Source organism: Urocitellus parryii, chromosome 10 (genome assembly GCF_045843805.1).
Source record: "Urocitellus parryii isolate mUroPar1 chromosome 10, mUroPar1.hap1, whole genome shotgun sequence".
NCBI classification, from domain to species: Eukaryota; Metazoa; Chordata; class Mammalia; order Rodentia; family Sciuridae; genus Urocitellus; species Urocitellus parryii.
The window spans coordinates 135,239,429-135,261,113 of record NC_135540.1 but is presented as its reverse complement, the minus strand read 5'-3'; the positions used below and the strand labels follow the sequence as shown (position 1 = coordinate 135,261,113).

At 46.5% G+C, this 21,685-nt stretch overlaps 1 pseudogene; it reads left to right on the top strand.

Annotated features, from left to right (window-relative positions):
- The first annotated feature begins 17,289 nt into the window (after positions 1-17,289).
- Positions 17,290-17,945, top strand: LOC113192797 (presenilin-associated rhomboid-like protein, mitochondrial pseudogene; annotated as a pseudogene).
- Positions 17,946-21,685: the final 3,740 nt, after the last annotated feature.

The window sequence follows — 21,685 nt, the reverse complement described above, 5'->3', positions numbered from 1 at the left end:
CAAGTCCATGTCTGTTCCCTCTGAGAAGTAGGTGGCCAGGAAGCCAGGCTTTGTGAAGGGATTCTAAGGGAGTTCCCAGTATCCTGGGCTGGGACAAGCTGCTTGACTCCTGCTTAACATCCACTATGAAGAACTATCCCAACACCTTCCCCTGCAGCACAGGTGCATGAAGAATTCAGAGGCAGAGGCTGACAGCTCCGTGAACACTGGAGCTCCGCCTAGCTCATCTGTCTTTCCCAGACACAAGTTCAGTAATTGCCTTTGAACCTAAACTGAACTGCATGTTTAAGCCAGTGCTTTTAAATGTAAGGGTATTAAAAAAAAAAGTACTTAAGATAGTTAAGGAGGGGGAAAAACAAAAACTATAAAAACTGGAAGGCGTCCAACGGGAATATGGAGAGATTTGTTTAAGCGAGAAAAACTAAAGGAGCTAAAATGTATAACTTGGCTCACAGACAAAATACAAGGCGTGTAAGAGACCACAAATATTTGGAAGGTGCAAATAAGAGCACGAGACTCATTCCCTGTGTTCTTTGACACGGCCTATTGTGAAAATGATTTGGGGAGAAAATAAGCATGCAAGGCAACAGGGACAAGGATAAGGTGACTCGGAGAGACTGTTTGGAATGGGAATGTGGAGTCCCAAGGCTCCACTCATAGCTCTCCAGGACTGTGGGCGATCCACCGTAGCCACTTGTTCCTCCATCTATGTGGTGATCACCAGGAGCTCTGCCCCAGGCCTGGCATCTGCCCTGGCAGAGCTCACAGGGAAGAGGGAAACTCATAATTAGCAGCAGCACAGAGTGACGTGTTGTTGGACGATGGTGTCCAGAGAACATGGGCAGCTGACTTGGCCTCTGAGAGTCTCCTGGGGAAGAAGTGGTTAGACCGAGACGATAGCAAGTGAGGAAATGGATGTCACTGAGGACAGAGGGCTTCAGGGAGAGGGAGAGGCAAGTGAGACGGGAAGGCAGAGACAGAGTGAGGAGCCTCCAAAACTGGAGGAAGCTTGGAGAGTGAGAGGGAGGCAGTGGAGCAGGGCCCAGGGAGCAACGGGCCAGAGCCAGCCAGAGCTGGCCACACATGCCAGGCACCTTCGGGGACAGTGGGGAGCTGCTGAAGGCTGATGAAGGGGACGCAACAGGAACAGGGAGGATGAATTCGGGAAGATCAGGCCGGAAGCCACCAAGTAGTCCACAGAAAATATGAAAAGCTTTCCTAGGCCAGGGACGCAGGAACGGAGTGCTAATGGATGGGGACGCTGCCAAGGGAAATCCTGGCTGACCCAAAGCCTCCCTCGGCAAAGACGATCAAGACCTCGGAAAGTCTGGGAACACCAAGAACTTCTTATGGGTGCCATCAGGGAGCAGGAGGGAGCAGAGGTGACAGTGGCAGTCACACAGCACCTCCCCTGTGACACGAAAGGAAGAAAGCAGAGCAGGTCAGGATGAGGCTGGAGTCGGAAAGAGGCGGGTTCAAAGCCAGCCCTGCCACAGCCCCTGCTTGCTGGGGGACGTGGATTCATGGCGGGCTCCCGCTCTGCTCCTGTGTGAGGTGGCAGCACTGTCAAGGGCTTGGTGAGCTGTCCTAGGGGCCACAGCAGGGGCATTTCCTGGACGTCACGTGCAATCCCTCCTTGTTTTTCTTCTCCAGAGAGTCCTGAAGTGGTGAACCTAGGACCTTTCCAAAGGGTTTGAGTGGACAAAGCACCCAAAAAAAGGTTCAAGTCACTTAAAAAGTGTAGTTTTTTCTTCTATCACAGAGCCAAGCTCTGTGGAGGCTCCTCCCGGGCCTCTGGCTCTCTGCCTCTGCTCTTCTGGAGCACGGCGTGCCTGCCTCTTCAGGCACCACCCCACTGCTGATGGCTTCGCAGGCTCAGGAGGAAGTGGTAGGCCTGCTCTCTTCCAGGTCTTCCTGGAGGCCGCTGTCACGCTGGACCCTTTCAGGCCCCAAACCAGCTGGGGCAGCTGTGGCCTAGAGAGGTTATATAATGTGTGTTGGGCTCCAGCAGGCCTGGGATGGACCCCAATGAATGCAGTGTACCCACCACTACTCACCCAACTCCTCTACCCAGGGTCCTGCAGTCTGTGGCTTCATCTGTTTACACCATTTGCCAGCTAAGTGCCCACACCCATGGTGATCAAAGCCCGTTTCTACTGAGCTGTGTGTCGTTGGCCAGGTGAGGTCTCCATGCCCTGCTGCCAAATACTCGATTCAGGGATGATGTTGCACCTGTGCCATTGTCGAACCTGTGAAGGTCCAGTGAATCAGGTGTGTCACGTGTGTAATAGGCGTTACTGCTCCTGTGGTGGTGGTGGTGCTGAAGCTCATGGTGCTGAGTCTGGGGGCCGCCAAGTGTGGAAGAATACTTTTTTTACTTTCAGAGTAAAATTAAGTGGGTTGTATGGTGGGGGGATGCTAGCTTTCCAAGCTTCATGTATATGCACCTGGAACTCCTTACCTGTGACCTCTACCATCTACAGCTGGGCTGGTGCTAAAGGCAAATCTCTGCAAGACAGGCTCTGTGATGACCTCTCCCCTGAGACACTAGAGCAGAAAGAGTGAATCTTAAGAGTAAGGGTAGCCAGAGAGGGGCAGTAACCAGCCCAAGTCACACAGCAAAGGTGGAAGAGCCAGGTCTGCAGTCCAGGACTCTTGACAACTAGCTCTGCCCAGTCTATGTAATAAGTCTACAGTGAAGGGACTTCCAGAGTCACCAGCCCTCACTGAGGACCTACTGTGTGATAGGCCTGACAATGGACACTTTACATCCATGATCCCATCTCATCCTCTTAACTACCCCAGGAATTGGATGTCATTTCCTTATTTCACAAGTGAGAAAATAATACCAAAATTTGTAAACTCACTGACTGCATCCATTTTCCGTTGCTATAACTAAATAGTACAAACTGGGAACTTTATATAGAACAGAGGTTTATTTAGCTCATGGTTCTGGAGGCTGAGGACAGCAGAGACCAGTTGGAGTCTCAGTGGACATCAAGAGTATTTTTCCTCCTGGCCTCTGGCCAGGACATTGAGATTAGCAGAGGTGTTACTAAACCTCCACATATTCCAGTGACCAGCATCTCAAAGAATGCGTCCCATTCCAAACCCAGAGCAACTCACAGAAAACGTCACCCTTGATCCAAAAGCCTCAGCTCAGCAGGTCACTTTGGCATCTAAACTGGCACAGGCCTGTGGCGGGCACCCTGGTCCTCTCTCCTTTATCTTTCTGTTTTTTAATTGAGCTGGTGATATAAGTGGCTGCTTCCAACCCTGCCCACAGTCCCCAACACCCTGCTGCCACACAATGGCAGGAACAATGGCCCTGCTGTCAGCAGAGGCAACAGCCTGACCTGCAGGAGGAGGAACCCTCAGCAGTGGGGCCACACACCAGGCCCGGTGCTGGCCAGCGACCATGTGCCATCTGCAGATGTTCACTAGCATCAAAACACAGTGTCTCTTCAGAAGACCAAGCCCCTCCCTGCCTGCGCCTCCCTGGATCCTGAGGAAGGCTGTCATCTCCCCTGACGCAAGGCCCCTTGACACAGCACATGGGTCCCTCGGATGTGGCTCCTGGGCCTAGAATGGGGAGGGAGGGCTCCTCACCTATGGCAGCTCACTTGAACTTAGACCCCTGGACGAAGAGAAATCAATACACACATCCATTCGCAGAAGGAAGGATGAGACAGGGAGGGACGGGACAGAAAGACACACACAGGACAGACAGCCTAACATCTGTCTAAGTAGAAGCAGAAAAAGCAACATGCATATCAATCTGCTACAGAGGCCTGAGAAGCGCAGCCAGGGGTGAGGGATGAACTCTAGCCTGCCGCTCGCTTCTATAAATAAAGTTTTATTGGCGCGCAGTAACATCTGTTTGTTTACGTGTGGTCTGCGATGGAGTTTGCCCTGCAGCCGCCAAGCTGAGAGAACATATTCCCAAAAGCAGAAAATATTGACTGTCTGGACTTTTACAGAGAAAATGTTGCTGACGTCCAGTCAACCTCAGAGTCCTGCCAAGGACCTCACACACTTCGTTCTACTTTATCGTCACAGTAACTTTTATCCTGTAGGCATCAGTCACTCTACTCTTCAAGCTGAACACTTAGAGACGTGAAGTAACTCTTTCCAGGCTCCAGAGAAGTCAAGAGAAGCCTCTGGATTTGTCCCCAAGATACTGCCCTTCCTCTGCACCTACGAGCTGAGGGTCGGGCTCCCCTCCACCTGAGATGATTCTGGTGAGGGATGGGGGTGGGAAGAGACAGCAGAGTGTGTCTTGGGGGAAGGCAGAATGGCAAGAACCAACACAGCTCAGAGCCACAGGCCACCCGGAGAAAGAATGTTTCAACTTCAGAGCTCGAAGGCGCCTCCAGATCAGGCGCATGTTCTGGGGACCAGAGAAGCAAGCCACAGGCAAGCTATGGGATGTCACACAGCAAGAAAGTCCCCTCTGTTGGCATAAGACCCCAAGGCTTTCCACACTCAGCTGCCTCTGGCCTCCCTCTCAGATCCCTGTGCTTTCTGTGGGTCACACAGACCCAGGGAGCACTGAGGCCACGAGTCCCCTCACGCTGTTTGGAGTTGTGATCAAACCAGTGTTAACTTGTGTTTTGGCTGCGAATCCTCATGTGACCATGGTTTCTGTTTGACCAGGTGCAGGGAAAGGACACAGCCCTGGAAACCTGCCAACCTGGCATCCTGTTGGTCACATGCTCCATGTGTGACCTTGGACAAATCACCTAAATGCTCTGGCCTCAATCTCCAGCTGTACTCAGTGTGGGGGCTGGAATGAGTCCTCCGAATCGGCTCAGCACCACTCACAGAGAAGTCACACCAGAGCTCCCAGCCCTGACACCAGTCGATTGCCATCCTTGTTTTTATTCAAACTTGATCTCACAAGATCAAGAGTCAGGAATGCATTATTCAAATCTGTGAGACCTCGATAACTAGAATTTAGGCATTCATTCCACCAAAGGCATTAATTGAGCTTAATTCTTGCTAGGATTTGAGCTTAATGCTAGAATACAGCTATGCATAAAACAGAAGTATCCAGACTGCTCTGCAGTGTGACAAATGCCATACCCAGAGGCAGTCGAGAGCAGCTGGACCATGTGGCTCCGGAGCCAGCCAGCCAGGGTTCAGAACCTGGCTATACCACTAAGAAACGTGCAGCACAGCCAGGACACGCAACTCTCCTGTGCCAGAGGTCCTCCTCTGCAAAACGGAGATAAAAATAGCGTGTGCCCAGGACTGTTGTGCACAATCAATGGAGCGTGTTCTCATAAAGCTCTGAGATGCTCGCATGCAGGTCGAGCACTCTGTGAACATTAGCCATGATGGTGACGACGGAGGTGCCTAGGTGATCAGGCTGGGGGTGGGGGTTAGCAATGTCAGCTTCCCCAGGGAAGTGACATCCACACTGAGGCCCAAAGAGTGAGCAGGAGTCAGATGGGGGTGAGAAAGTTCCCTGGGCAGTGGGTGTGGGGGTGCAATGGCCCTGAGACAAGGGCACGTGGGAGCTGGGTGACCACAGAGAGAGCTGACAGGTGAGGCTGGGGAGATAAGCCACAGTAAGCCTCAATCTGAAATCTGATCATGAAAGCTTTACAGCCACCCTGTCCCACTGCCCCTCTGGAACAAGAGACATACAGCCTGTCACACAATTTATCTGCAGAGCCATGTGATAGACCCCAGGGGAAACCCCACCCCTGCCTTAGAGGCCACACCAGCACTGGGTGCTGGGGCTGGATGACAAGGCAGGAGATCTTCCAGAAGCTGCTGGTGGAGCAGAGTCCAGGCTGGGCACTGGCTGAATGCAGAGAAGTCAAGGGCCACTGCAAAAACGGAAAGGGGAAGACCTAGAGCTAGAATTAAAGTCCAGAGACTCAGGGGACAGGAAAAATACAGGGAAAGAGACCAGAGGGGAAAAGAAGCCATAGGGTTTGAGACAAATGCCCACAGTGCTCCAGAAGGCCAGCCGCTGCTTCTCTGAGCCCAATGACAGGTGTGCAGGTGGGTCAGCCTGGCTTGGTGGCCAAGGGTCTGGGTAGATAAGAGGCCCCCTGATACACCAATGGCCTGAGGATTGAGAGGTAGTCTGGGTATCATTGCAGAGAGAAAGTCACTGTGTAGTCACTTGGCCTTGGCCAAGCATTCTCCTTCTGCCCTCCATGAGGTCAGGGTGGTCCCCACCATCCTGCTCCGAGGAGCCTAGGGAGAGGCCCTAGGAGAGGCACAGCCTTGAACCTCTGCTGATCTGAAGGCCAAGTCTGCAAGCCCCACTGCACCTCCACCTCATTCACACATCAGCATGATAATAGAAGTGTCTCAAGTGATTTATGAGGATAATAGGAATTCATATAGGTAAGGTCCTTAAAGCAGCCCTTGAAACATAGCAAGCACCCTCCATTATTATTTCACTTGATTTTACTTATTCTTTTCAGGAGTGTTTTGAAGCCCAGGCTCCATGTTGACTGCTCAGAACATAATGGTGACAGGTCTGATCCTGAGAAAGTCAGGCAAGGGACGGAATGAGTCCTGAGCAGGTTCTCATGGCTGCCAGAGAGAAGCCAAGGTTGCTATGGGAGACCCCCTGGGAAAAACAAGCTGGATGCAGATGCAAAAATAAATAAATAAATAAGTCAGATGGCAAATGCAAAAAAAGTATGTCCTGATGTCTCCCATTTTTGAGCATGGCCCAGCAGGAAGGAGGAACAAATAGCAACCAGAACAAGAATCATCTCTGCCCCAAGAAGACCTAGGCAGCAGCATTATCGAGTCACTGACTGCCCATTAAAGAGGACACTGTTTTCCCCTTCATTACAAAGCAGGAAAAGATGCCACGTTCCGCACTTTTGTGGCTTGGACCAAATATGCATTTCAAAGAGTCACCACCAACTTGTGCCCAAGTCTCCTTTTCTTCCTGATGTTCAGGCTTCTGGGTTTTTATTGTTCCAGTCGATTTATAGACACAATAAAAATAATATGAGATGCAATGGATTTGTCCTATGTGAAAAAGAAGGTATCAGCGGTTTTCAAATACATTCAGGGTTTTTATTTCTACTTCAGATTTCATGTTTTGAAAATTAAGTATATTAAAAGTTAGAACAACGATAATTCTTAAAAGCTTCAAAACCAAAACATTTGAAGCAAGGAAAAAAGTCTTGGCCTGCAAAGTAAAGAGAGAAGGGAAGCAGTTAGCAGAACAATTCAAGACCCTCACATGTCAATTGCCCTCAGTCTTCTACCTATTTCCAGTAACTGGGATGGTCCGGTTCAAATCCCATCTGTAGTGATCTTCCTTCCATCTATTCCTAAGATGACGCAGGGACACAAAGGCATACATGTTTCTTCTGAACAAAATGTACCAAAGCCGTGTTGGGACAAAATATTTTTAATTGGATTTTACAACTATATATGCTTTTGTAACAGGAAAATTGGAAAGTGTGGTAAGCCATAAAGAAAGAATACATAACCCAGAATCCCGTCCCTCGAGGTCACCAGTTAACTTGGGGGCATCTGCTTTCCGACACTGTGTTTCAATGCATAATTTGCTGGGGTTTTTTAAAATTATTATTATTCACTTGCTTTAAGTAGTAAAGACTTGCTATTTATCTGCATTCATATTCAGCGTCTTCACTTCATGTTTTGCCATGGATATTTTTAAGGGCTATTATTATGAACCACTCCCACGTGTCTGATAACTGCACCATACTTTCTCCAAGGGGCAGTTCAGCCTGATCTTGAACCAAGGGCTGAGAATTGAATTGGACGGGAATGGACACAGTAAGGAAAATGGGGCGTAGACTTTCTTCCAAGGGCTCAGCTCTGGGGTCAGCTGAGAGCCTTTGACTGCTCCCAGGCCAGGCTGGCCTGGAAAAGAGAGCAGACACCCAGGGAGAGGGCACTTGGGAGGCACCATGGCTTAAGAGCCAGAGCAAAACACCAGGCCTGGGTCTCCTGGGGACCAGTGACGCAGGCTCTGAGACTCCTCCTTCTTCCTCTTTGTCCAACCTGACATGCTCTTTTGTTTTTTCCTCCACAGCTACTGTGTGGAGATGCCAGGGACCCCAGCCTCTCCCCACTAGTCACAGAGAGGTTCCTGGCAGGAAACAGGCCAGAGCTCATGGACCACTGGACAGGGACTTCTTTCTCTTTTTATTAAAAGATGAAATAAAATAAATAGAGATCCTAAGAATAGTTCCAAAATTTCTGAGAAGTGTATGTGAAGCCCAAGCCAGTCTTAACTGACCCCTGGGAAGAGCCAGCACAGGGAGCCAAACTGTGACCCTGCCACTAGTCACCACAGGAGCCATTGAAAGGCCGACAATTGGATTCAATAAATGTTTTGTAGCAAGATGAACTATAGGAAACAAATTCTGGAAAGATCCAGTTTCATGCATTGTCGTTTTTTACCAGAAACTCACACAGTGATCCAGATTCATCCCTTTCAACTGGGATGTTTGGATTCAGTTGAACTGAGAGTTTTACCCAAGAGCTAATGAGAGTTAAGAGACTGGATAGGCAAACAGACAAGGGCCAAACCACACATTGAAACAGCACCTGGACCCTCCAGCTGCAGCAGCCCAGGAACCCATGATGGATGGACAGTCACACATCCAGGAGTGACACCCAGCCTGCCATCCATACTCAGCCTAACAGGAAGCAGGGTCAGCAGTATTCAGGTATCTCTAGCAGTTGGTCCAGGAATTCAAACAATTGCCCACAATGGCCAGGACTTGATGAGTAACTATCAGGTTCCCTAATTTTGGTTTCTACTTCCAACTTAGAAACCGCTAGAGAAAACCAAATAGGCACCTCAATTACACAGGGTGCCCTGCTTCAACATAGGCCACCTTCAGGTTCCCCTGGCCAACACCTCCAGCTAGGGTACAGCGGAAGCCCCACGCCCACCCCTCCTCCCCCTCTGAAAGCTTCCCCACGCCTCTGTTTGCCTTGAGACTCACGAGTGATGCGGCTGGTCAGAGCGTGCCAGAACAAATAGCCTTCCCTTGCTCTTATTTGGTTAGTGGTCGTCACTGATTTCCGTAAGTTACACCTTCTTCCTCTGTTTTGCCTACGAGTATCACAACACTTCACCCACCTTAATGCCACTGTTTTAGGATTTCATAGAATTGAGAAGTAGAAATAATTCAGGGCTTCCTAATTTGTCACACTGAAGTTATAAATAAGGTCAGTGAAGTGCAGAAAATTTTGACCCAATGCTCCCTCCATGACAGTCACTTCTCCCTGAAGGTGAGGTCATCTCACATCAGGGTCTTGGTGAATTAAAATACAGAAGCCGATGACCTGATTGGGTGACACTGTGTACAGTGCTATGGTGGATAGCAACAGACATATGCAATATGATCTAGAAACTTTATATAAGGGTATAAACGAGAACTTATATAAGATGCCATTACCAAAGTATATTCCAAAGGATATTAGTCATTGTTGTGGGAAAAATAAACTTTATGTCAAAGCACTTAAAACGTGAGACCAAGTTTAATAAGATTTTTATTGAACATTTAATTTACCAAGAGAGAGAAATGATATATTTCCAAACATAAATGATTCTGGAACTCATTCCGAGCAGAGGATCTCTAGGCTCTAGAGTAACAAGAGCAAAATATTTGAAAAATGCTTTTATAGGAAACTAAGATGTTTAATAACATTCTAAAGCCTCTTTGAAAAGAGGTATCTAATGGAAAAGAAAATACCACTTCCTTAATAGCATCTAAAGTTTATTAAGGGCTTACCATGTTCCAGGCACACGATTACAGTATCTCATTTAATTCTCACAATATCCCCAGTTAGCTGGGCACTATCATTATGCCTTATTTCACAAGTGAGGAAGGAGAGTGCCTGAGAGCTTGGTCAACTTGCTCAAGAGTTAGCTTCCACAGGAAGCTAATTATCCTTCCCCACCACACTGGCCTTAGGGACCAAGGAAAAACAGGCCCTTTTGCTTCTGCCTATGCATCTGAGGAAGTCTGAATGCCCCTTTACCAAAGGAGAGTGAACATCAGTGAGACTCGTGGAGTCTCTGGCTCTCAGCCCTCTAGCTTGTAAACTTGTTAGGACTTAGCTTTGAGGGTCTATTACAAGTTAAACTGTGTTCTCCCAAAATTCATATATTGAAACCCTGCCCCGATTGTGAGCATATCTGGGGACAGTGCCTTTAGGATGCTGTTAAGGTAAAGAGGTCCTAAGGATGGGACTCTAACTCCATAGGCCTACGATAAGGTTATAAGAAGAGAAAGATTCTGTCTCTCCTTCTGCCATCTGAAGGCACAATAGGAAATAGACTCTATTTGAAAATAGAGACTTTAAGGGGTAACTAAAGTAAAATGATGCTCTCCCGGTGGATGCTAATCTAATCTGACTGGTTTCCTCACAAGAGATTTGTGCACACCGAGTTCCCCAGGGTGTACAACCACCTAAAGAGACAGTGAGACTGTGGCCTTCTGCAAGAGGCTTCATGGACAACCCATCCTGCCAGGCCCTTTGTCTTGGACTTCCAGCCCCCAGAACTGGTGAGAAAACACATTTCCATTGCTTAAACCACCAAGTCTGCAGTGTTCTTTGATGGAAGTACTAGCAAATTAATGCAGGGTCAGAATCCCCGGATGAACCCTGCACCTTCCCTGATGAGACCCCAGGTGAACCCTGTACCTTCCCTGATGAGACCCCAGGTGAACCCTGTACCTTCCCTGATGAGACCCCAGGTGAACCCTGTACCTTCCCTGATGAGACCCCAGGTGAACCCTGTACCTTCCTTGATGAGACCCGTGGCTTTGGCAAAGCCATTGAGCTCTTCTGCGCCTCAGTCTGCAGTCTGTGCACCAGGGCGGCAGCAGCACCTCCAGATGGTTCAGGGTTAGTGGGATCATCCACTACCCAGGGGGCCTGGCACACAGTGAGCGCCCAGTGAGCGGGAGCCGTCCTCCCTGTGTCATTCATCCTCCCAAGGCACAGTCTGCTGGGAACTCTCACTGCTTGCAAGTGACCTCATAGCTACCAGATTCTTCAAGTGCAGGTAAGGAAGGGAAGGCCAGAGCAAGTCCCTGATCTACAAAGCCACCCACCCTCTGTCAACCTGCCAGCCCGGATGGTGGACACCAGGGATGTTGAAATGCTCTCCCACCTGCCGCAGTCCGGCTGGGCAAAATAACTGGGAGGTGACAAGCAACTTGAAGGTTGAAGCGGGAACTCAAGGTAGCGGGCAGGTAGCAGGAGCTGCCTTATTGCAAAAGAGCAGAGGTATATATACTTTACTGATTACACACAGCTTGACTCAATTAACATCATCTAGATACAGCAATCAGCCAATAAGGAATCCCCACCATCTAAATGGCTCAGTGGTGTTGCTTCATAAACCACTCCTCCTGGGAAACTGCCAGGCACCATCTTGACTTGATTTGCTATCCCCAACACCCACCAAGGCAGGTTTCCCTGATGGTGTAGCCCAGATGTATCCACCTGCCTCCATGCTGGCCACATGGACAGAAGATACCACCCAGGGTGAAGAGGTATCTATTTTCCTCCTTAAGTTAATTAAAAAATTTTTTTAAAAAATGTTTCATTAGTTAAAGTGGGTCCTCAATAAACAGCCGCTTGGTTACTTGTTTTGTTTTCTAAATTTTTTTATTTGTTCTTTTTAGATATACATGACAGTGAGTGTATTATGCATACATGGAGTGTAATTTCCCATTCTTGTGATTGTACGTGATGTGGGGTTTCACTGGTTGTGCATTCATATATGAATGTAGGAAAGTTATGCCCAATTCCTTGACTGTCTATCCTATTTCCATCCCCCTTCCCTTCCCTTCATTCCCCTTTGTCTAACCTAATGAACCTCTATTCTTCCAACTCCCACTTCATTGTGTAATACCAATTGCATGTCAGAGAGAAAATTCAGCCTTTGGTTTTTTGGGGGACTGGCTTATTTCACTTAGTATGATAAGCTCCATCCATTTACCAGCAAATGCCATAATTTTATTCTTCTTTATGGCTGATTAATATTCCACTGTTTATATATACCATATTTCCTTTATCCAATAATCTGTTGAGGAGCATCTAGATTGGTACCATAGCTTAGCTATTGGGAATTTAGCTATAAACACTGATGTGGCCACATCACTATAGTATGCTAATTTTAAGTCCTTTGAGTATATACTGTCAAGTGGGATAACTGTGTTAAATGGTGATGCCATCCCATGTGTTCTGAGGAATCTCCATGCTGCTTTCTGTAATGGTTGCACCAATTTGCAATCCCACCAGCAATGTATGAGTAACCATTTTCCCCCACATCGTCACCAACATTTATTGTTACTGGTATTCTTGAAACTTGCCATTCTAACTGGAGTGAGATGGAATCTCATATGTAAATCTCTCATGTAGTTTTAATTTGCATTTCTCTAATTGCTAGGGATGCGAACATTTTTCATATGTTTGTTGACTGACTATGTATCTTTTGTGAAGTATTCAGTTTCTTTGCCCATTTATTGATATGGGTTATTTGGGGTTTTTTTTTTTTTGGTGTTAAGTTTTTTGAGTTCCTTATATATCCTGGAGATTAATGACTTAGCAGCACTTTTTTAAATGGATCTGTACCATATAATAAGCTGAGGCCATTTTTGTCTGGGATTCCGAGTTTCACCTGTCACCTGGTAGTTGCACAAGGGCACATGAAGTGGTTGCTGGACCTGTTACATGTCACAGGTGTCTTCAGGGCCTACTCTAAGCATAAAATCTCTGTTTCTGGTTCTTTTATCTCACAACGAAAAGAGAAGTGGACCATGTCACACTTCAGGATATCACACCTTAGTCACATTCAAAGGATGACTTCACTGGCTTGTTTGGTGAGGGGTGTCCAAAAGATCCTCAAACCTCTAAAACTGCCTGACTCTTAGAGCCTCTCAAAGCCTGTACAGTCTTGAAGAGTCTCTCAAAGTTGGTTAAAGTCTTATTCTATGGAGCGGAGTTCAGTTCTGCGGTGGCAGTGTGTCTCTAGAAGGACAAAACACGACTACTTCTCTCCTTGCTCACGGTGTTTAACGCTGCTTCAGAGCTAACTATTTGTCAAGGTCTTTCATTCATGCAACGAGTCCTTATTGAACATTAATTATGAGCCAAACAGTAAAACAGAGCAAAGGCTCTGCTCTCATGAGGTTCACATTCTAATCAAGGAGACAGACAATAAACAAAATGAATAAAAAGTAAATGATAAGTTACAGGATGATAAAAGCTAGAAAGGAATAAGTTGTGGAAGGGAATCGTGAGCCAGGTGTACGGGGTGCCTGGAGGTGCAGATTGAGTTATCCGGAAAGCCCTTGCCGAGAAGCGCTGGGCAGAGATGTGATGGAGAAGGTAAGGTCATTGGCCCGATAGCCCCTTCCTCCTTGAATCCACCCTACAACTAGACCCATGTGATTTTCCACTGGTAACTGTGGGAGCACACCTATATGAAGCCATCTAGAGAGACTTAGGAGAAGTTGACGGACAGGATGACGGGGTCACTCGAGGACTTAGGAAACCAGAGGCCTGAGAAATGGGACTTGGTCTTCATTAGCTGGAAACTCTCCTGGGGTCTCCCTGCAGTCAGATCCTGGGCCACCACTCTCAGCCCTGCTTTGACCCAATTAAATGTCTGTAGGTGTCACATAAATGGGACCTGCAACTCTCTCTTTCCCGACCTCTGACAGACAGGAACGGATGTATCCCTGACTCCCCCTCCACCTCAGGTGGGACAGGGACACAGTTGCCCCCCCACCCCCTGGCTCTTCTCTAGAGAATATCTGCCTCTTGGCAGTGGAGGCCTTGTCACGCTCAGCCCTCCGCTGCCTGGCCCTGGCAGGTAAGTGCTTCCATGGTTCAGAGCCTGAGTTCTTCCATTGCTTCAACACCACTGAGACTGCATAGCTGGGGAGGCTTTATTCATAACTAGAATGCATTTCCTGGGCACGGCAACCATCTTCACTTTAAGGAGGACTCTCTTCATAGGGTGCCACCTGTCCAGTCTGAGGGACTCTGAGCTCAGAAACACCAGCTTGAAATTCTTCACCTGTGACAAGGACACCACATTGTGATTTAGCAGTAGGTTCTGCAAACTTTGCAGCCAATTCTGGCTCTGACAGACAGGAGTCACCATGATTCTCCTTTTACAGATGAGAAAATTATGGCACAGAAAGGTTCAGTAACTTTTCCAAGCTCACGCAGCTAATAAGAGGCACAAGAAGGATGTCTCTTTGTGATCCTTACCTTTAAATATTTCTGGATAATGCTTTCTTAGTAAGAGAACTCTGAACAGTCCGTAATCAGGGCTTTATAACGCCAAGTGGCTCCCATCCCTTGCCACCCTCACTTCCTATCTCCCAAGGAGTTTTTATGCTTAATGACCCTTAGACCAGCAGCTGTTAAGAATGGCCCCATGTTGCAGATGCATGTGCCTGTCAAACCCAGGGCCTGGTGAGGCCTGCCACAACCAAGCCACTTCCCTGAAAGTTGGCTTGAGGGAGGGTCTCTTTTAAAGAAAGCTCAGGGTTTTGATTGACAGCTGTTAGAACACATCTGGGAAAACAGCATGGGAAAGTGGACAGAGCAGGCATGGGCTTGAGGATCCATCCCTCCAGTTCTTGGCCACAGGGTAATCAGCATTCTCTCATGCCTATGAGGGCCATGGGGGGAACTATGAGAAACTCTCTGCTGGAAACTCCCGGGCTCCAATGCCAGGACAGAGAGGACCCTAGGACAGAGCCCTGGACCACTGTGCAGGCCACTTTGGGCAAGTTCCCCAAGACAGAGTGAGGAACGGAGCCAGGCTTGTGACTCAGATCCCCAGGCAGGCACAAGGGTTCCTGCAGGAGCAGGGTCTGCGTCTGCCTCCAGGCTTGGTTCAATCCTTCCCTTTATTTTGCTGTTTGCTCTGCCTCCGTATTTGGTGGGATTGTTGCTGTTGCTGTTTGATTTGGTCACATTATTTTCTCTAGTGAGTTTAACCTGTGCAAAGGAACCAGGAGAATGGGGCTGTGACCTTGCTTGGATGAGAGTTTGAAAGGACTGAAAGCAGAATGTGCCCAGGTAACTCTTTTTAATGTATGGTGGAGGCTGAGATAGACTCAGGAGAAAGAGACACAACCCTTAGATGGCCCACATGGCCCCTGCAGGGCTTCCAGACTCGTAATGTGCACAGGAGCCACCAGGACATCTTGTTAAAGTGCAGACTCAGTTCTGCGGGTGTGGGAGGCCTGAGGTGGTGTTGACAGCGCTGCTCTGCAGAGCGTACTTGGAGCAGAGAAGTCTTGTTGAGGGCCAGCCCCCCAGGTGTGGGGCCAGAATTTGTTTTGCTGGGGAGATTTTAGGAGGAGAAAAAAAAAAAACAAACACACAAAACAACAACAAAAACCCAATGCTGTTTTCAGCAAAGAATGTGTCCCTCAAAGCCTAAAAGCTCATGAACACATCTCTGCAAACAGAAGGACTGGGAGGAAAGAGAAGCTGGCTGTTTTCATTGACAAGTTTCATTTCTTTTTCATGAAGTTTAGTATTATATAGGAATGATCAGAAGTCCGGGCTCTGTTGAATCACCCTGCCTTACCAGAGAGTCTGAAATGCTTACCTTGAGGAACAGCTATGTTTTATTATGACGCCATTTCCCCGAAAATGACCCACTCAAAACAGTTGTTCTAACATTGATGCAGAAAATGAATCCTGTGATTAAATCATCTAGGGACACAGTGAAGTAAAAGAGGAAAAGTGCATTTCCTCACGTGACTCCAGAGAGTGTCCACGCTGAGGAGCATCACAAATAACTGAGATGGCCACACAGCAGGACAGGGGCCTCTTGGTGGACTGCAGGCTGGCCTTGTTGCTGGACTCCTCTCTGCTCCCTTCCTTTCTTTCTGTACCAGCAGTTTATAAAATGCCAACTACACTGACAAGACTCTGTGGTGGAGAGGTTCTTTATTTGTTTCAGCAGAGATTATTTTTTCAGTACTTAATATTAGTGGAAAGGCAGTGGATCTTGGCACTGGAATCTACTCGATTTATGGCCAGAGACCTGTGCTGCTGCAGGTCACAGCGTGCATGCAGATGAGGAAGGACACGAGGTGCCCTTGCTTTACAGCAGCCCACTCTTGGGGTAACTAAGCCAGTCTCTCCAGAGCAAAAACTCACTCAAGAAAGGCTTCAATCCACTCATGAGGACACCTCCTCCATCACCAAACACCTTTCACTAGGATCCACTCCCAAAAGGGCACACTGAGGAGTTAGGGTCTCAGCACAGGAACGTGGGGGAGCACAATCAAACCACCACAATGGAATCACTCAGTGTGATACTACACGGCCATTGCAAATGTCTAGAAAAACACCCAAGTGTACTTGACAGTGTGCTCAATTGACGGGGAAAACTAGCTGAAATTCTTTACTCCTCCATCCCTGACCTTTGCAAATGACCTGGAAGCCCCTTCCCACCCAGAGATAAAATCGACTTCCCCACCCTAGAATCCATGTGGGTCTTGTAAGTTACATGGGCAACAGGTGGCAGTGAGGATGAAACCATTTCTGTTCTCTGCCTCCCACCCCGTCTTTCTCTCCATGTGAACAACCCTGGACTTAAGAAGCCATCTGTGGTACTTCTGTAGTCCCCTAAACCAGTCTGAGAGCCAGCCAAGAACATCTGGTGGCAGACCCATGATCAAGTCATCATAGTATCGAAGAAACTTTTCAGCTACCCCTTGAACCCATATGCAATCATGTGTGGTCATTATTGTAATCTACTGAGAGTTGGAATGGCAATAGGTAACTGATACAGTTATAATATAATATAAAAAGAAAAAGTACAGGAAAAAATGTATCAACAAATGTGAAATAATTATGACCCAAAGGAAAATGGAATGTGTGAAAATGTAATGAACAGTCATGGCAGGTCAGTGAGTTTTTGAAATACTGATGTATTTCCTACACTTCCACATTTCCACATTTTCTCTGATGAGTATGCATTGATAATATTTGCAAATTATAAATAAAAAATCGGTTCCTTTAGAAGTAATAACTCAGGAGTCACATGTGGTTAACAATTGCCAGATACTCTAGTAAGGAGAATCCTGGGGCGCTGTTATTTTGATGGCATAAAAGTTGATTGGTTTGATGGCATGAAACCACAAAAAGAAGGAGACCTCACAAAGGGGATTGACCCGTGGTAGAATACCTTAAGTGAGAGCCAAAGGACTGTGACAGGTATCATAGGTACAAATGTCCTTGTACAAATGTCCTCCACAGCAGACGATGATCAGATACTTCACACCAATCCAGCCTCAAAGGTCCTTTGTTTTCCAACATTGCTGTCACATTCGGCCATTTCTCCTTATTTCACATGGCAGAAAATATATGTTTTGTGGAGCTTTTCCTCCAGCACAGAGAATGTGCTGAGTCAAGAGCAGTTCTGGCAGCATAGCTAGCTGTTTCTAAATTTGTCAATAGTGACTGTCAAGTTGCCACAGAAACATTCGGACCTCCTCTCAGTGCATCAGGTATGATCATGACTGCGCCCACAGGGGTCGGCACTAAGATCCCAAAAGCAGAGCATCACCTTCCTCCCAGGGCTCACAACAGGGAATGCCCTAAAAGCCATTATTGCCATGGATCCAGCCAGAACCACCCTGGGATGGAAATGTTTTGATCATGCAGCCCATCTTGGGGGAGTTTTCTTCCTCATATGGTATATTATTTATGGTCATGAACTCATTTGGAAGAATAGGTAGCCTCAAGTGAAAATCTGGCATGAAATGAGGACTGATAGTCCCCAAAAAGGAAGCGGCTCTAAGTCAAAGTGGTGTGCTGATCTGTGCTGCTTAGGAACCCCAGGAACACCTGACCCTGGAGAGACCATGTCTGGGCTCCTACCTGGAAGACACCTAGCATCTAGCCTGTTGGTATTTTAAACTCCGAAACCCAGTACCTGTCTGATTAGAAAGTGAATCATGACAAAAACATGAAATAAGGTTTATATCTGTATAAAAAAGTAAAAACCTTTTCCCAGGAAGATAATAGATGTTTATAAAATACCTTATAACCCGGAAGGTGTTATAGTTTTAACCATGATACATACTTTTCTAATTGTCAAATGCTCTAATAAGATGCAGCTCTTCTCTCTCTGAAATTGATAGGTGTTTTTTTTAAGAGAGAGAGAATGACTCTTTTTTGTAGATGGACACAACACAATGCCTTTATTTTTATGTGGTGCTGAGAATCGATCCCATGCTAGGCGAGTGCTCTATGGCCGAGCCACAATCCCAGCCCTGAAATTGATGGTTTTTTTACATGTTATTTTGATTTGAGGTCAGAATGTGAGCTTTAACCCTAGAAACCAGACAATCTAGGGAACCAAGCTGACATCCTTATCATTAAATAATGCCCAATGGCCACAGTGTGTATCGAGCAGCTCCTTCTCAGGCTGAAGTGCTGTACTTTCATCTGAATGGGGGCCTGGAACTCAGCAAGCAGGTTGTGCAATCCTGGGACTGTTCACAGAGATAGTAGCAGGAGGGACCTCTTCTCAGGATAAAAGCTGCTTTATGATATGTCAGGAAAGACATTTGGAAGTACAGACAGGATTAAGGGACAAGACTTTGTAGTTCTACAACAACTTTCATCCAAGCATCTAGTGATGTTTTACTGGCATACCACTTTAATCTGCACAACCTCTGAGGGTAAGCAGCGAGTTTTACTATCCCCACTTCATAGGTGGAAAAACCAAGGCAGAAGAGGATACATACTAGTTAAATTTCTTCAGTTTTCAGCAACAGAAAAAAAACAAGTGGTCAATTAAGTAAATTTATTATAAAAATAAAAATAATTGAAAATCAAAAATACTAGGTGGTTGCACATGTTTATACATCTAGTTGTTATTTTTAAGAAAAATCCAAAGAAAGAAAATGGAGGCTAGGCAGGCATGAAACTACTCATGCATATTATGGGATGGATGGAAAGTAAAGGAAACTTCTTTTAGACTTTGGCCAGTCCCAGTGTTCATCACTCTGCCCCTCTTGGAATCACCAGGAGATTTGAGAAGCCAAGAAGAGAAGAAGGTGAACCGGAGCCTAGCTCAATGAAAGCTTTTATTCTCTGTACTTCAGGGCAAATGTGGAGGAGTGACATATCTTCCATTTTTCTCCCACCAAGGAAGTGCATGCACCTCAACACCCCAAGCCATTCCCAGTTTCTAGGTCCCTGCTCAGCAGGAGATGGTTGCTTTCCTAATTACCAAGTCTTCCATGCCCTGAGTTGTTCATCCTCAGGGATGTGTTCAGAGCTAGTTCTAATGCTGCCATCCAGAATTCCTCCCACCTTCAAACCCAAGGCCTCTTCTGTCTCAATGTTCTCACCTATTCAAAGGAGTTAGGTAATGAGAGTTCTAGGGTACAGCATTGTTATGAGATTAATAGAGACTGTATTTGTAAAGCACTTGGAGTGATCCAGGAACACGGCATGATCTATTTGTAAGCTGCTATCATCCTCTTCATCATCATCATCACCACATTACTATCATTCTTATTTTGAAGCATGGGATATTTACTATCAACAACCTTCCATTCACTGATGCAGATTACCCTCAACACTGAGCTGGTATCATTGTTCCCATTAAATAAAGAAAGGAAGAATACAGTTCCCAACTGAAGGGCTATCAGCTCCTGGGTAGCACCTTCTCCTGCTTACCTCCACAGACAGACTTTTCCCTTCCCCTGTTAGTTCCAAGAAGAAAAGGCAAAACTCTTCATCAAATACAGTGAGCTTGCAGGGGTGGAACTCTTGGCACATGGAAGGAAACATCTCTGTTGGCCACCCATCACCAGGGGAGGAAAGGAATTCTGCAAAAGGACAAAAAATAACAATGCTGGAGAGGATGGGAAGAAAAGGGAACTCCCGACACTGTTGGTGGGAATGTAAATTAGTTCAACCATTTTGGAAGAAGCAGGAAGTTTCCTCAAAAGAACTAGATATAGAACTACCGTATGATCCAGCTGCCCCACCACTAGGTATGTATTTAAAGAAATGAACTCAGTATTTCAAAGAGATGATTACACTCATGTGTTTGTTGCAGCATTGTTCACAATGACCAAGATGTGGAATCAACCTACGTGTCCATTAGTAAGTGACTGAATAAAGAAAATGAGGTATACACTCACAATGGGATATTATTCAACCATAAAAAAGAATGAAATTCTGTCATTTGCCGCAACCTGAATGAAATTATGTTAAGTGAAATACTTCAGGCATAAAAACAAATACTGCTTGTTCTCACTTAGATATGAAAGCTAAAGTTGATCTCCAGGAAAACAGAATGAAGAGTGTAGGGCAGAGAGGGCTGGAGAGCAAATAGTGAAGGGGTACCAGGATGCAGTTGAATAAGAGAAGGAGGACGGTAACTAGGGCCAGCAACATTGAACTGGCCATTTCAAAACAGCTAACAGGGAGGATTTTCAGTGTTCCCAGTGCAAAGAAATGATGTATGTCTGAAGTGACAGGTATTCCAATGATCCTGACGAGATCATTACATGTATTGCATACATGCATCAAAATGCCACACTGTGCTCCATAAATGTGTAAAATTATAATGTGAAATTAAAATATATATTAATCAAAACTGTTTAAAAAGAAAAGAAAAATTCTCTGGATATGGGGAAAAGTAATCCATGATCAACCCAAGCATTTTCCCCACTAAACACGAAGTTCCTTCAGAGAGTGGCTCTGCCAACATCAAAAAAGTGGTTCCTGACACTTGGCAAGGACAATCACGTGTACATTGACCTCAAGATCCTGGAGAAAGATAAGGAATGTTCCCCAGAATACTTCTATGTTCTGGATCCTTTGGACAATTACCTTTTCTTCTCCCTTCTTGCCATCTGTTGTTCCAGGGATTTTTTCTCCCTCTCCTTCTTAGTCTAGAAACCATATTTGTTTGGCTCCATACTTGTTAATCTTCCCTAATCAGCTCACGGCCTTTATCTTCTCTCTGAGCCCAGACCATACTCCGATGACCCTTTTTCTCATAAACACTGCAAATTCAACATATCCAAGATGGCATTCCCCCATAACCTCATCATCTCGCAAAGTCCTCACCTCTTATCATGATGACGATGCCAATTGAATTTCAACTTGAGTTCTGCAGGGACATGCAAACCATAGCACTGGGCGTCTCCCCATCACTGATCTTCCCCAGGCCCTCGGTTTTGGGTTGTGGGTGCTGTTTCAGTGGTCAAAGGCATTTAAACCTGAATTCAATGCCACCTCTTTGCAGTCCACTCACTGTTCCTTACACATCTACCAAGGACACGTGAGGCATGTGTGTCGATAAATCCCTGTTTGATTTTTTCTCGTTAATGATGTTTTGCCACAGGGATCTTTCCCAAGTAAGAACAATAAAGGATAGAGAGGAAGTTATGTGTTTCTCCTACCGCCACGTTGCCCAGGCTCCCTTGCTGGTAGCAGTGTCGTGTGACTGGGCCGACTGAGTCCTAGACAGTGGAGTGCAGATGGCCCATCCCTTCTCTGAACCCTTGCCTGCCCTGCTAGCTCAGCGTTGGTCACCAGACAGCTTTGGAAGGCATGTCTTGAAAATGGTAAGGCCAGTGTCAACCTGGGACCCTGAGTAACTTCACGGAGAAGACGTCTTTCTGTTGCC